Source organism: Gorilla gorilla, chromosome 18, assembly GCF_029281585.2.
Source record: "Gorilla gorilla gorilla isolate KB3781 chromosome 18, NHGRI_mGorGor1-v2.1_pri, whole genome shotgun sequence".
Lineage (NCBI taxonomy): Eukaryota > Metazoa > Chordata > Mammalia > Primates > Hominidae > Gorilla > Gorilla gorilla.
The window spans coordinates 30,316,896-30,330,115 of record NC_073242.2 but is presented as its reverse complement, the minus strand read 5'-3'; the positions used below and the strand labels follow the sequence as shown (position 1 = coordinate 30,330,115).

The 13,220-nt window shown below is 45.6% G+C and overlaps 1 protein-coding gene across 6 annotated transcripts in view; it reads left to right on the top strand.

Annotated features, from left to right (window-relative positions):
* MYH11 (myosin heavy chain 11) overlaps nt 1-13,220 on the top strand; it is a 160,237-nt gene that overhangs the window by 38,104 nt on the left and 108,913 nt on the right. The window lies entirely within an intron of this gene.

Sequence of the window (13,220 nt, the reverse complement as noted above, 5' to 3'; positions counted from 1 at the left end):
TCTATTAAAAATACAAAAAAAACTAGCCAGGCACGGTGGCAGGCGCCTGTAGTCCCAGCTACTCAGGGGGGCTGAGGCAGGAGAATGGTGTGAACCCGAGAGGTGGAGCTTGCAGTGAGCCGAGATCACGCCACTGCACTCTAGCCTGGGCGACAAAGCGAGACTGTGTCTCAAAATAAATAAATAAATAAAAAATAAAAAGAATGTCAAAAATAATGGAGAAAAATTTAAGCTTGGGAAGAATTCTGTACATCTGCTTGATTTTTTCTCCATTCCGAAGTAGGAAATTGGTTTTTGTGAAGAAACATGTAGGCCCAGTGTGTTGACTCCATTGATAAATGGCACTATCTCATTCTGTTGAGTCACTGGGCTGGGATCCACACTAAGCTTACCATGAAGGTGGAGAGAGAAAGCTAGCACATGTGGCTTCTTCCTTGAGTTCTTCATGGAAAAGATGGGGTGTGAAAAGGCGGGATTGAGGAGGGATGGGTAACACACATGCACTGAATATAAGATGAAGCATTGCAGTTGTGTCACATAGACAGTAAGTTCCTGAGGACCTATAAACTCCATCCTTCTTGCATGTTCATCATTGTATCTCCAGCACATTTTCTGGTGCCTGGCACATAGTAGCTGCTCAGTTAGTATTTGTTGAATGAATGAATTATTAGAGTTATTTATAGAAAAGAACCTACCAGGGTCAGGATGGATGGGGTGGGTTATCTGAGAGAGGTGGGGCTTTATAAGCCTCGAAGAATGGTTTGCTAAGGTGAGAGAAGGGGGCAGGGATGGCTTTCTAGCCAAGAATAATAAAAGCATAAATGTAGGGGTGAGAATGGGTATGATGAGTGTGGGAGGAGCTGGTTTAGAGGGGTTGACTAGTATACTGTGGCAGGGAGCTCAGAGCCAGAGCTCAGCCCTTTGCTGCCTCACAGGAGTTGGGAAAATGGGAGGGACTTTCTAAGAGACACTTCACAACATGGCACCCTCCCAAATGGAAGCCAAGCCCCTTGAGGGTACGGGAAGAGAAGCTGATATTTAAAATATGTATCTTATATCTGCATATGCATAAATTATGTCATGTTTATTTTTTAAATTCTCCCCCCACCTTTTTTTTTTTTGAGGCAGAGTCTCGCCCTGCCACCCAGGCTGGAGTGCAGCAGCACGATCTCAGCTCAGTGGTATGATTTCGGCTCACTGCAACCTCTGTCTCCTGGGTTCAAGCAATTCTTGTGCCTCAGCCTCCCGAGTAGCTGGGACTACAGGCACACACCACCATGCCTGGCTAATTTTTGTATTTTTAGTAGAGATGGGGTTTTGCCATGTTGGCCAGGCTGGTTTCAAACTCCTGACCTCAGGTGATCTGCCCACCTCAACCTCCCAAAGTGCTGAGATTACAGGCATGAGCCACTGCGCCCGGCCATGGTTTGTTTTTGGAAAGATGATACATACAAATTCAAAAGGTGAACTTCTCCCTTCAACCCTTGTGCGTTAGACCCTTAGCTTCCCTCCCAAGAGACAATTATGGTTTCTAGTGTATGAGGTTTTCTCCTAGAGATATTTTTGCAAGTATAAGCAAATAGGTATCTATTTTCTTCCCTAAGATTTCCCTACAAATACTAGCATTCCATATATATACAGTCTATATTTTGCCAGAGGGTGTTACATATCAGTGCATGTAGGAATTCCTTGTTCCCTTTTTTAAAAAATTGGTTTTTATTTTTGTTAAAAGTATTCATGCAGATGGCTTAGAGTCAAGTAATTTTTGAAGGCTTGTTAAGAAAAATAGCCATCCTCTGCTACTTCTCAACTCCTTTAATTGATTTTTTTTTTTTTTTTTGGTATTTACCACCATATCTCTGAAAACAACACTTGATCATTGTGCTGCTATCTTAATTTTGTTTTCAATTTTAGGTATCATCTATTGACTTTCCTCCATGAAAGATGAAATTTAGCTCATTCACCCCCTGGATTTGCCCCTATTTCCTCATTCCAACACACATGCCTCATATCAGAGTCCCAGTATAATTTTATCTTAGTTTTGACAAACTCAGTGTTCAGAGTTTCCATTATTATGACTATGTAATGCTCTCTAGAGTTTACATTATTATGATTATGTAGATGTTATTCGAAGCTGAGCTTTGCACTGCTTTGTGACTATTTTTCTTCTTTCTGTATGACTTTTCTTTTTCCTGGAGTTAGCAATTGCCTTTTTTTTTCCCCAATCTTGTTTTCCATGTACTTAACCACCAATTCTGCCCCAAAATCTCTTTCTAAATGTGTTAATCTTCTTTTAATATGTCCAGACATGTATTGGATATCATATTGATATCATCTCCTTGAATGTGATCTCTACTATAGCCTTCTGATCTGCCCTGGCTTTCTCTATAGCTAGTAACTGTCATATAGGATCTTTTTCAGCATCCTTGAAATTCCCCTTAATGCTTTCATAGTGGATTCCTTATTTCCCAGTTTTCATGTCTTCCTCTTTCTTGCTTTACTCTCCTGCTTAAATCAAGCACTTTGTCCAGTAGCTTCTCAAGAAAGAATGTACGTGATCTTGAGGCATTGAGAACTTCCATATCTGAGAGGCTTGATGCTTCTCTAACACTTAAAGGATAGTTTAGCTGGGTTTAAAATTTCAGGCAAGAAAGTTGTTTTCAGAAAGTTATAAATAACTTTCTTGCCTGAGCTTTTAAGGCATTTGTGTTGTTGCCTTCTAGTTTCAGTTTTGAGAAGATGAAACCCAATCTGATTCGTGTGTGTGTGTGTGTGTGTGTGTGTGTGATTATATTCACCTTCCTGGCTGGGAATATTCTTGATCCTTTGTACATGACCAGTTTTTGTTTTTCCTCCTTCTCTAGAAGCTTTTAGACTGTCTTTGTACCCCTATTCAGGATGATGGGACTTGCTATGAGTCCATTTTTATTTGTTATCCTGGACACTTAGTGGCCCAATTAATCTATAAACTTGTGTCCACAAATTCTGGGAAATTTTGCAAATTATTTCCTTGATGCTGTCTTTCTCCCTGTGTTCTCTGTTTCTTTTTCTTAGAAGTCTTTTTATTTCCATAATGGAATTCCTAGACTAATCCTATAATTTAAATCTCTTTCTCTTGTCATTTTCATCACTTTAATGTTTTTAATGGTATTTTCTGGGCACTTACCTCAACTTTTTTCCCTAACCCTTCCATTGTGTTTTAAATTTCTGGTATATATTTTATTAAATTCAAAAAATTCTATTTTATTTTTAAATGTTTCTTTCATATGATATTCTTTTTCTGTGGATGCAATATCCTGTTTCTCAGAGGATATTTAATGCAGAGTCTATTTCCTCCAAGATACATATTTTCCTAATTGTTTTAACTTCTGTCTGTCATATTAGTGGATTTCTTCAGATGTCTTGGGATTCTTGGCTATCCATTCATCTTGGATGCTTTAGTGCATAGGATACCAAATTGTTGATGGAAGCTCAGTGCTTATAGGATGGGCTTGCTGATGTGCTTGGCTATAATATGAAAGTGCTGGGCTACCCCATTAGGACACTTCTGTTTCATCTTTCAGTCTTTTGTTCATGGGCTAATCTGATTCTTCAGAGAAGGTTTGTAGAAAAATCTTCTGCCTGGAGGTTAAAGATTTGTCTAGCATCATTTTGAGGGTCTAGTTGAAAAGAAGCTGCGGGTTTCAAAATGTGCAGTGAAATTTGTACATTACCTTCCTTCTTTCAGTATGGTTCCTGGTGTCTCCCCAGGACGGAGACCCTCTGTTTAACCCTCACCAGAGACTAAACCCACCACCTTCTGTGGGGTGTGAGAAGGGCAGTCACTTGGCTTCAGGGAGTGTAGAAGATATGGGAGGGGTCTAACAGTGCCTTATATTTGACCCAGTCCTTATGTTTTTGTCTCCTCCTTGATCTTTTCTTCCAGAGGCCCCTGGCATTGCCAGTTTCTGAGGTTTGGGGCAGAAATGGGGAATTCGGTGTTGAAATTAGGTCGTTTCTCACCTTTCCTCACTGTTCACCTAGACTTTTTTCTTGGTACCTTTTTTTTTTTTTTTTTTTTTTTTTGAGATGGAGTTTCACTCTCGTTGTCCAGGCTGGAGTGCAATGGCATGATCTCGGCTCACTGCAACCTCCACCTCCCGGGTTCAAGTGATTCTCCTGCCTCAGCCTCCCAAGTAGCTGGGATTACAGGCATCCACCACCACACCCGGCTAATTTTTGTATTTTAAATAGAGATGGGGTTCAACCATGTTGGTCAGGCTGGTCTCGAACTCCCAACCTTAGGTGATCCACCCAACTCGGCCTCCCAAAATGCTGGGATTACAGGCGTGAGCCACGGTGTCTGGCCTTTTTCTTGGTACTTTTCAACGCTTATCCCATTTTCTGTCTTCCAAGACGGCTTTGCTGTTCTCCCCTCTCTAATTCTTTTTAAACTGCCTCATATATTTTTACACTTTTTGGTTTGTTTGTTTGTTTTTTTTGGGATGGAGTTTCCCTCTTGTCGCGCAGGCTGGAGTGCACGATCTCTGCTCACTGCAGCCTCCACCTCCCAGGATCAAGCGATTCTCCAGCCTCAGCCTCCTGAGTAGCTGGGATTACAGGTGCATGCCACCATGCCCAGCTAATTTCTGTAGTTTTAGTAGAGACGGGTTGGCCAGGCTCGTCTCGAACTCCTGACCTCAGGTGATCCACTCACCTCAGCCTCCCAAAGTGCTGGGATTACAGGCGTGAACCACCACGCCCGGCCTTTTTACACTTTTTTTTTTTTTTTTGCCTTTTTCCCCCCCTTTTGTATGGAGAATGGGGTCTTGTTATATTTTCCAGGCAGGTCTTGAACTCCTGGGCTCAAGCTTTCCTCATGCCTGTGGCTTCCTAAGAGCTGGGATTCCAGGCATGAGCCACCATGCCCAGCTAAACTGGTTCATGTATTTTTGGAAAGTCTTTTACAGTTATTTTAGTAAGGTTTAGGAAGGAAGAGAGCTAAATGCATGCACTCAGCCTACCATCTTCTCATGGGAATTCTCTCATGCCTTCTTTTGCAAAGAAGCGATAATAATAATCATGGATTTTTATTATATGCTTCCTATAAAGCTCAGGGCTTTACAGAAATATTCTCAGTTAACCTTTACCACAAACCTACAAGGTGGACAGGACCAGATTAGGAATTTTAAAATTAAACCCTGAAACTATTAAGGTGCAGGCATATGTCATCAAAAAAAAATTAAATTATAAAGTAAAGAAGGTTGACAAAATTGTTTTTATTTTTGGTTTTTTTAGAGACAGGGTCTTGCTCTGTTGCCCAGGCTGGAGTGTAATGGCGCGATTATAACTCACTGCAGCCTCAAACTCCTGGGTTCAGCAATCCTGCCTCCGCTTCCCAAGTAGCTGAGATTACAGAGATGCACCACCATGCTCAGCTAATTAAAAAAAAAAAAAAGTGTTTTTTGTTTGTTTGTTTTGAGACACAGTTTCACCCCTGTCACCCAGGCTGGAGTGCAATGACACGATCTCAGCTCACTGCAACCTCCACCTCCCGGGTTCAAGTGATTCTCCTGCCTCAGCCTCCTGAGTAGCTGGGATTACAGGCACATGCCACCATGCCCAGCTAATTTTTGTACTTTTAGTAGAGATGGTGTTTCACCGTGTTGACCAGACTGGTCTTGAACTCCTGACCTCAGGTGATCCACCCACCTTGGCCTTCCAAAGTGCTGGGATTACAGGCATGAGCCACTGTGCCCAGTCGTTTTTATTTTTGAGACAGTTTCTCACTTTGTCACCCAGGCTAGAGTGCAGTGGCACAAACACGGCTCACTGCAGGCCTGACCTCCTAGGCTCCAGTGATCTTCTCACCTCAGCTCCCCAAGTAGCTGGGACTGCAGCCACGTACCACCACACCCGGCTAATTTTTGTATTTTTTGTCGAGACGGGATTTCACCATGTTGCCCAGGCTGGTCTTGAACTCCTGAGCTCAAGTGATCCACCTGCCTAGGCTTCTCAAAGTGCTGGGATTACAGGTGTGAGCCCACTGTGCCTAGTTAAAAAATCTTTTTTTTTTTTTTTTTTTTTTTAGAGATAAGATCTTACTGTGTTGCCCAGGCTGGTCTCTCATTCCTGGCCTCAAGTGATCCTCCTGCCTTGACCTCCCAAAGTGCTGGGATTATGGGTGTGAGCCACCGTGCCCAGCCTAAAGTTGCTATTTTTCCCATGATGTTTATCTTCGTGGTGGTTATGAAATGGCAACTATGGCATACTTCCTTCTCGTGCATGCCTGTGTGGGTGTGCCCTCAGCATATGCTTACAAGGTTTATTGGGTGATCCAACGCTAGCCGCAAGAGCTATTATTAGCCCCCTTTTACAGCTGGGAAAACAGACTCAGAGGAGTGGAGAACTTGCTGCAGATTTGTTAAGTGTCAGAGCCAAATATACACTTGGATTATCCTGACTCCAAAGCCGGAGCCCTGCTGGTCAGTTGGTGACACCGGGCAACCACAGGGATCCCCCTCAATCCCACGGAAGGCTGTCTACTGTCTTTCATCTCAGAGTGTTGACAGCTCAAAGCTTAGGAGGCTGGAGCTGAGTTCAATAAATGAACGTGATGAATAGGAGAAAAGCACCATTAAAGCCCTCCAGACAAGAACCACTTTGGAGCCCCTCCATGGGTCCCTGGGGTGTAGGAGGGGCAGGAAAGCAGATAAGATTCCATTCTGAGCCTCTGCACTTGCCCTATGCAAGATAGCCACAAGTAATGTTTTGTCCTCACCTCATTAGCAACAAATGGCCACGCTCAGGGGATTAAAAAAAGAAATAACAGCCAGCCTTTATCAGCTTGGGGCTCTTGGCTAAGTCCTCTCTAAGCTTAAGACAACTCTGCGGGTGGAGTGATCCAAACGACTTTCTCCACTTTGCAAGTTCCCACACTCGGCTGTATCCTTCTGCTTGAGATTGGCAGCCCCCTGGGGGATGGTTCCTGCTCACCCAACTCCCCTGAGGCTGCTCCCCAGTAGAGGCAGAGAGAGGAAGGGCACTGATGTCCTCAGCACCCCTGCAATAGGTCAGGACCTGGGTTCACTACTCCATCAATCCCACATTGCTCGGCCCTCACTAGCACCACACAGGGTGGGTGGCAGCCTCCCCATTTGATCGATGGGGAAAACTCAGCACACCTACTTGGCCCCAGAACTGAGAGTCAAACCTGGGGACCCAGCTTCGTTGCCCTCAGAATGTTTACTCTTCCCTCCTAGGTAGCGTGGTATAGATAGTGTAGTATTCTTGTCCCCATATAACGGAAGAGGAAACTGAGGCCCCCAGAAGGCTAAGTACTAGCAAAGGCCTTGTGTCTTAGCCTGTTAAGGCTGCTATATCAAAATACCATAGACTGGGTGGCTTTTAAACAGATATTTGTTTCTCATGGTTCTGGAGGCTGGGAAGTCCAAGATCAAGCTTGGTGTCTGGTGAGGGCCTAGTGCTGCCTTCTCGCTGTGTCTCACATGGTGGAAGGGACCTGCTAGCTCTCTGGGTCTCTCCCCCAATGAGGATTGAACCCCCATGATCTCATCACCTCCCAAAGGCCCCACCTCCTAATATCATCACTTTAGGGGTAAGGATTCCAGCATATGAATTTGAGGGAGACATGAGCATTCAGACCATGACACCTTGTAATCAGAAAGGGGTTAAATATCCTTGGTTGAATATCCTGTCCTGCCGATTCAGAATCACTGCTGTCTATAACCTCTTCCCTAGATCACTATTTTGGATGATGATGATGATGATGATGATGATGATGATAAAGATGATATTAACGGCAATTACCAAGCTCTTAAATGTGCTGTGGGTAAAACAATTTTAAGCTCCTTCTGAATCCAGTCTCTTTCAATCATCTTCATGCCCTTGAAAGGTCTGGATTTTTGTCGATTTCCCTGGTGAGGAAACGGGCCCTGGGGGCAGAGGTGATAGGGCGGAGCCAAGAAGTAATTCCCAGCTGTTTCTCTGCAGAGGCAGTGCTGCTACAAACACATCTCCAGGAAGGGGTACAGCCAAATGCTTCTCTGTCTCTTGTGGGTTTTTCAGTGGCTGTCAGCTATGTGTCTGGCCCGGTTGGGAATGATGGGGGACTGTGTGTGGGAATGAATGGCTCTGTCTGGCTGGCTCAGTCTTTACAGAGGTGCTAGGAGTATCTGTTTGGTGCTCTGACTAATCATGAAAAGTTCACGTTTTTATTTTTATTTTATTTTCATTTTTGGTACCCATGGTGCATTACAGGGAAGGGAGACAGCAAAGGAGAATTATTTGTTATAAAATAGTAAATATTGGCCAGGCACAGTGGTTCACACCTGTAATCTCAGCACTTTGGGAGGCAGAGGCAGGCAGATCATCTGAGGTCAGGAGTTCGAGACCAGCCTGGTCAATGTAGTGAAACCCCATCTCTACTAAAAATACAAAATATTAGCCAGGCATGGTGGTGGGCGACTATAATCCTAGCTACTCGGGAGGCTGAGGCAGGAGAATCGCCTGAACCTGGGAGGTAGAGGTTGCAGTTAGCCGAGATTGCCCCACTGCACTCCAGCCTGGGCAACAAGAGCAAAACTCCGTCTCAAAAAAATAAAAATAAACAAAAACAAAAACCGTAAATATTAAATTGAAAAAGGGACATACTTAAGGGAGTGAACTTGAAAAGCCCCAGCTGACACTTGGCAACACCTTCCTTGTTTGTTTTGGGCTTTTTTGAGACAGGGTCTCACTCTGTTGCCCAGGCTGGAGTGTAGTGGTGTGATCTCGGCTCACCTGAGCCTCAGCCTCTCCAGGCTCAGGTGATCCTCCCACCTCAGCCTCCAGAGTAGCTGCATACAGGCATGCACCAGTACAACTGGCTAATTTTTGTATTTTTTGTAGAGATGAGGTTTTGCTATGTTGTTCAGGCTGGCCTTGAACTCCTGAGCTCAAGCATCCACCTACCTCGGCCTCCCAAAGTGCTGGGATTATAGGCGTGACCCACAGTGCCTGGCCAGCACCTTCCTTGTTAAATTGCATGTGTCAGCCACCTCCCTCGGTGTCCTCCCAGCCTCTGGGCAGTCTGGCTCCCCATTCCTTTCTTTATCCAACAGCATTTTTTTTGTGAGACAAGGCCTTGCCCTGTTGCCCAGGCTGGAGTGGAGTGGCACACTCATAGCTCACTCCAGCCTCCAACTCCTGGGCTCAAGTGATCCTCCCCTCTCAGCCTCCCAAGTAGCTGGGACCACAGGCACAGATCATCACGCCTGGCTAATTTTTTGATTTTTTGTAGAGATGAGGTCTCATTATGTTGCCCAGGCTGGTCTCGAACTCCTGGCCTCAAGCAATCCTCCCGCCTCGGCCTCCCAAAGTGCTGGAATTACAGATGTGATCCACCACACCCGGTCATTCTAACAATATTGATTATTCGATGTTGCCCTAGACACAGCCTACTGTGCGTATGTGTAAATACGAATTGAATCATCCCACAAGTAGCTGCTAAGAAGAGGAGGTCCAGGGAGTGGGGAAGTGTAGCCCTGGGGACCTTGGGAGGACAGGGGAGGCTTCCTTGGAAGGTGAAGTGTAGGCTTGGCTAGGGAACTTGATGTAGGTTCTATGAGGCTGCTGGGGCTGGAGCAGAGAGAAGGGGGAGAATGTAGGAGGTAGGAGTGGAGGCCCAAGAGGGAGAGCATTGGTTTTCCTGTCTCCTACACCCCTTCACTGGCCAGTTCTGCTTTCATGTTTTTATTTATTATATTTTTTTTGAGACAGAGTTTCACTCTTTCACCCAAGCTAGAGTGCAGTGGCACAATAATAGCTCCCTGTAACCTCGAACTCCTAGGCTCAAGCAATTTTCCTGCCTCAGCCTTCCAAATAGCTGGGGCTACAGGCACACACCTCCGTCCACAGCTAATTAAAAAAATTTTTTTTTTCATAGAGATAGGGGTCTCGCTTTGAGTCTCACACTCCTCGCCTCAAGCAATCGTTCTGCCTCAGCCTCCCAAAGCACTGGGATTACAGGCATGAGCTCCTATGCCCAGCCCAGTTCTGCTTTTACAATACCAGGGCTTCCTGTAGGTTTGGAAAACACCTGTTGGGTTGCAGCACAGGCTCTCAAAGTATCTCTTCTTACTCAGCATCTCATCCTAACCAACTCTGCCGGGAGAGTAGAGTGGGGAGATGAAGGCTGGAGAAAGAGAAGGGCCCTCACTTACAGAATGGCTTAGGTCATGGGCTCTGGAGCTGGGTTCACCTCCCAGCTCTGCCCCGGCTATTACTTTGTGCCTCCGTTTCCTCACTTGTCCCGTGAGGATGATGACTGTGCCTACTCCAGTTGTTACAAGGGTAATTCGGTCAGTGTGTAGGGACACGGTGCATGGACAGGACAAGTTCAACAGGCATTAGCAGTCAGCTGCCAAGGACCCACTGTCAAGGGCCATGCAGTGGCCACGTTCACAGTCACACCATGGAAGATCCAGAACCTCTGGCATCTGCCTCCGTGCGGGGCATTAGGTAGAGAGCCACTTTTCTACAGGCAATGGAGGCTGAGACCTTTCTTCTTTACTAGCCCAGGGGTATTGATGGCCCTGCAGAGACGGGTTTTGATTACCTCTCACTGGATCCCCCAGCAGCCTGTTACCAGAAAGAAGGGCAGACGCAGGGAGCCTGGGTCTGTGCTCAGTCCCCGCTGGGTTTTCTCCTTTTATGGTCAGCCTGCAGTGCTCTGGCTTCCCAGCCAGAATCCACCAGCTTGTGTTTGGGCTTGGGCCGAAATAGCTGGTCTGTGGGGAGCTGGGTACCTCCTGGGAGTCCTCAGGCCCACAGCGGGGGAGGAACCGCTGAAGCCCTTTATCTTCTCAGGAAACGTGCCTGGGGCCTTGCACGTCGGAGGCTGGGTGGGGAGTCTGGGGAGGAGGAAGGGAGAGAGGCACGTTTAAGGATGGGGTGTGAGGTGACATGAGCCCCAGGGATCTGGGCTGGGAAGCTCAGCCCCAGGCGGGTCCTGATGATGGCCAGCCGCCCCCAGCTTCAGCCTTCCCAGACTCCACGAGGGCTCGGTACTGTGTCCCTGCCCACTTTGGAGCTTCTGTCCCAGACCCTCTGCTTGGGATGCTCTGCCTTGACCTCTCCCCAGGAGATTCTTTCCCATTTTTCTTAATGCTGTTCAGTGGTCACCTCTGCCGTGAAGGCTTCCTGTCTTGCTCAGGTGGTGTGAAAAAACAAACAAAAAACTTCACGTCTATAGCACTTGGGTTCACATCCATCGTAGCATTGCTTATCTCTTACAGTCATTTCTTTGCCCATCTGACTCCCATCCTGGGTCATGAACTTCTCAAAAGCAAGGATAAGCAAGTCATGAAGCCCGGTGCATTGGCTTGAGCCTGTGATTTCAGTTACTTGGGAGGCCAAGGCGGGAGGATCACTTGAGGCCAGGAGTTTGGGACCAGCCTGGGTAATATTACTATATTATCTTACTAGGCCGTGTCTCTACAAAAAAAAATGAAAACAAAAAACAAAAAACAAACAAACAAACAAAAAACCATTAGCCAGGCATAGTGGCATGCACCTGTAGTCCCAGCAGCTCAGGAGGCTGAGACGGAAGGATCTGTTAGCCCAGGAGTTGCAGACTGCAGTTAGCTATGATCGTGCTACTGCACTCCAGCCTGGGCATCAGAGTGACACCTCATCTCTTAAAAAAGAAAAGAAAAAAAAAAGCAGATCTTATTGACTTTTGTGCTTTCAGTACCTGGCTCAGGACTCGTTTGTTGAATGAATATGTGAACACATGAATATGCATTTTCCATTGCTTCTACCTTGGTTGCCTCTCTGAGCCAGAGAACAATTCAAAATAACAAGCATTTCCTGAGCACCTACTGTGTGTCAGGCATTGTTCCTTGTACCCGAGATCAGGCACGGCCCTTGACCTTCAGGAGCTCATTGGTTCAGGGGAAAAGCATTAAAAACGAACAATTTTGTAATTGTTGGAAACCTAATAGAGCTGCGTGAAGTGGAAGAAGTCAGATTTATAACCATTCAGAGGTGGTATAAAATAAACATCATTTTTTAAAAAGGTTTATGCGGCATAATTTAAATAAATTCATTTTAAGGATACAGTTCACACCTAAATAATATTGCAGCTATGTCTGCAAAACTGTCTAAATTCACTCGTAATTTACATGGTTATGCAGCCATTGCTGCAATATAATTTTATATTTCTATCATCCCCCAAAGAAATCTTGTGCACATTTTTTTGTCACTCCATATTCCTACCCGCAGCTCCTGGCAGCCACGAATTCACAAATCTACTCTCTGTCTCTATGGATTTGCCTATTCTGGACATTTCATATAAATGGAATCATATGTGACCTTTTGTGGCTGGCTTCTTCTTCTTTTTTTTTTTTTTTTGAGACAGAGTGTCTCACTGCACTCGGCCAGGCTGGAGTGCAGTGGTGTGGTCTCGGCTCACCACAACCTCTGCCTCCTGGGTTCAAGTGATTCTCCTGCCTCAGCCTCTCGAGTAGCTGGGACTATAGGCACGTGCCACCACACCTGGCTAATTTTTGTATTTTTAGTAGAGATGGGGTTTCACTGTATTGGCCAGGCTGGTCTTGAACTCCTGACCTCGTGATCTGCCCACCTCAGCCTCCCAAAATGCTGGGATTACGGGTGTGAGCCACCGTGCCCAGCCAGTTAGCTTCTTTCACTTAGTATAATGTTGTCAAGGTTCATCTACGTTGTATCAGGGATTCATACTATTTATATATTTTTTAAGACAGGGTCTGTCTCTATCACCCCAGCTGGAGTACTGTGGCGCAATCGTGGCTTACTACAACCTCCACCTCCTGGGCTCAAGCCATTGTCCCACCTCAGCCTCTTGAGTAGCTGAGACCACAGGGATGTGCCACTATGCCCAGCTAATGTTTGCATTTTTTTTGTAGAGACAGGGTTTCACCATGTTGCCCAGGCTGGTTTCAGACTCCCGGGCTCAAGCAATCCAACTGCCTCAGCTTCCCAAAGTGCCGGAATTTCAGGCATGAGCCATGGCCCCCGGCCATAACATCCTTTCTTTTCATGGCTGAATACAATCCCACTGTCTGGGTAGACCACATTTTGTTTATCCATTTACCCATTGATGAACATTTGGTTGTTTCTATTTTTTGGATATTATGAATAATGTAAAGTCCATAATTTTTACCAATATGGAAAAGAAAAACAAGAAAAACTCTGAATGC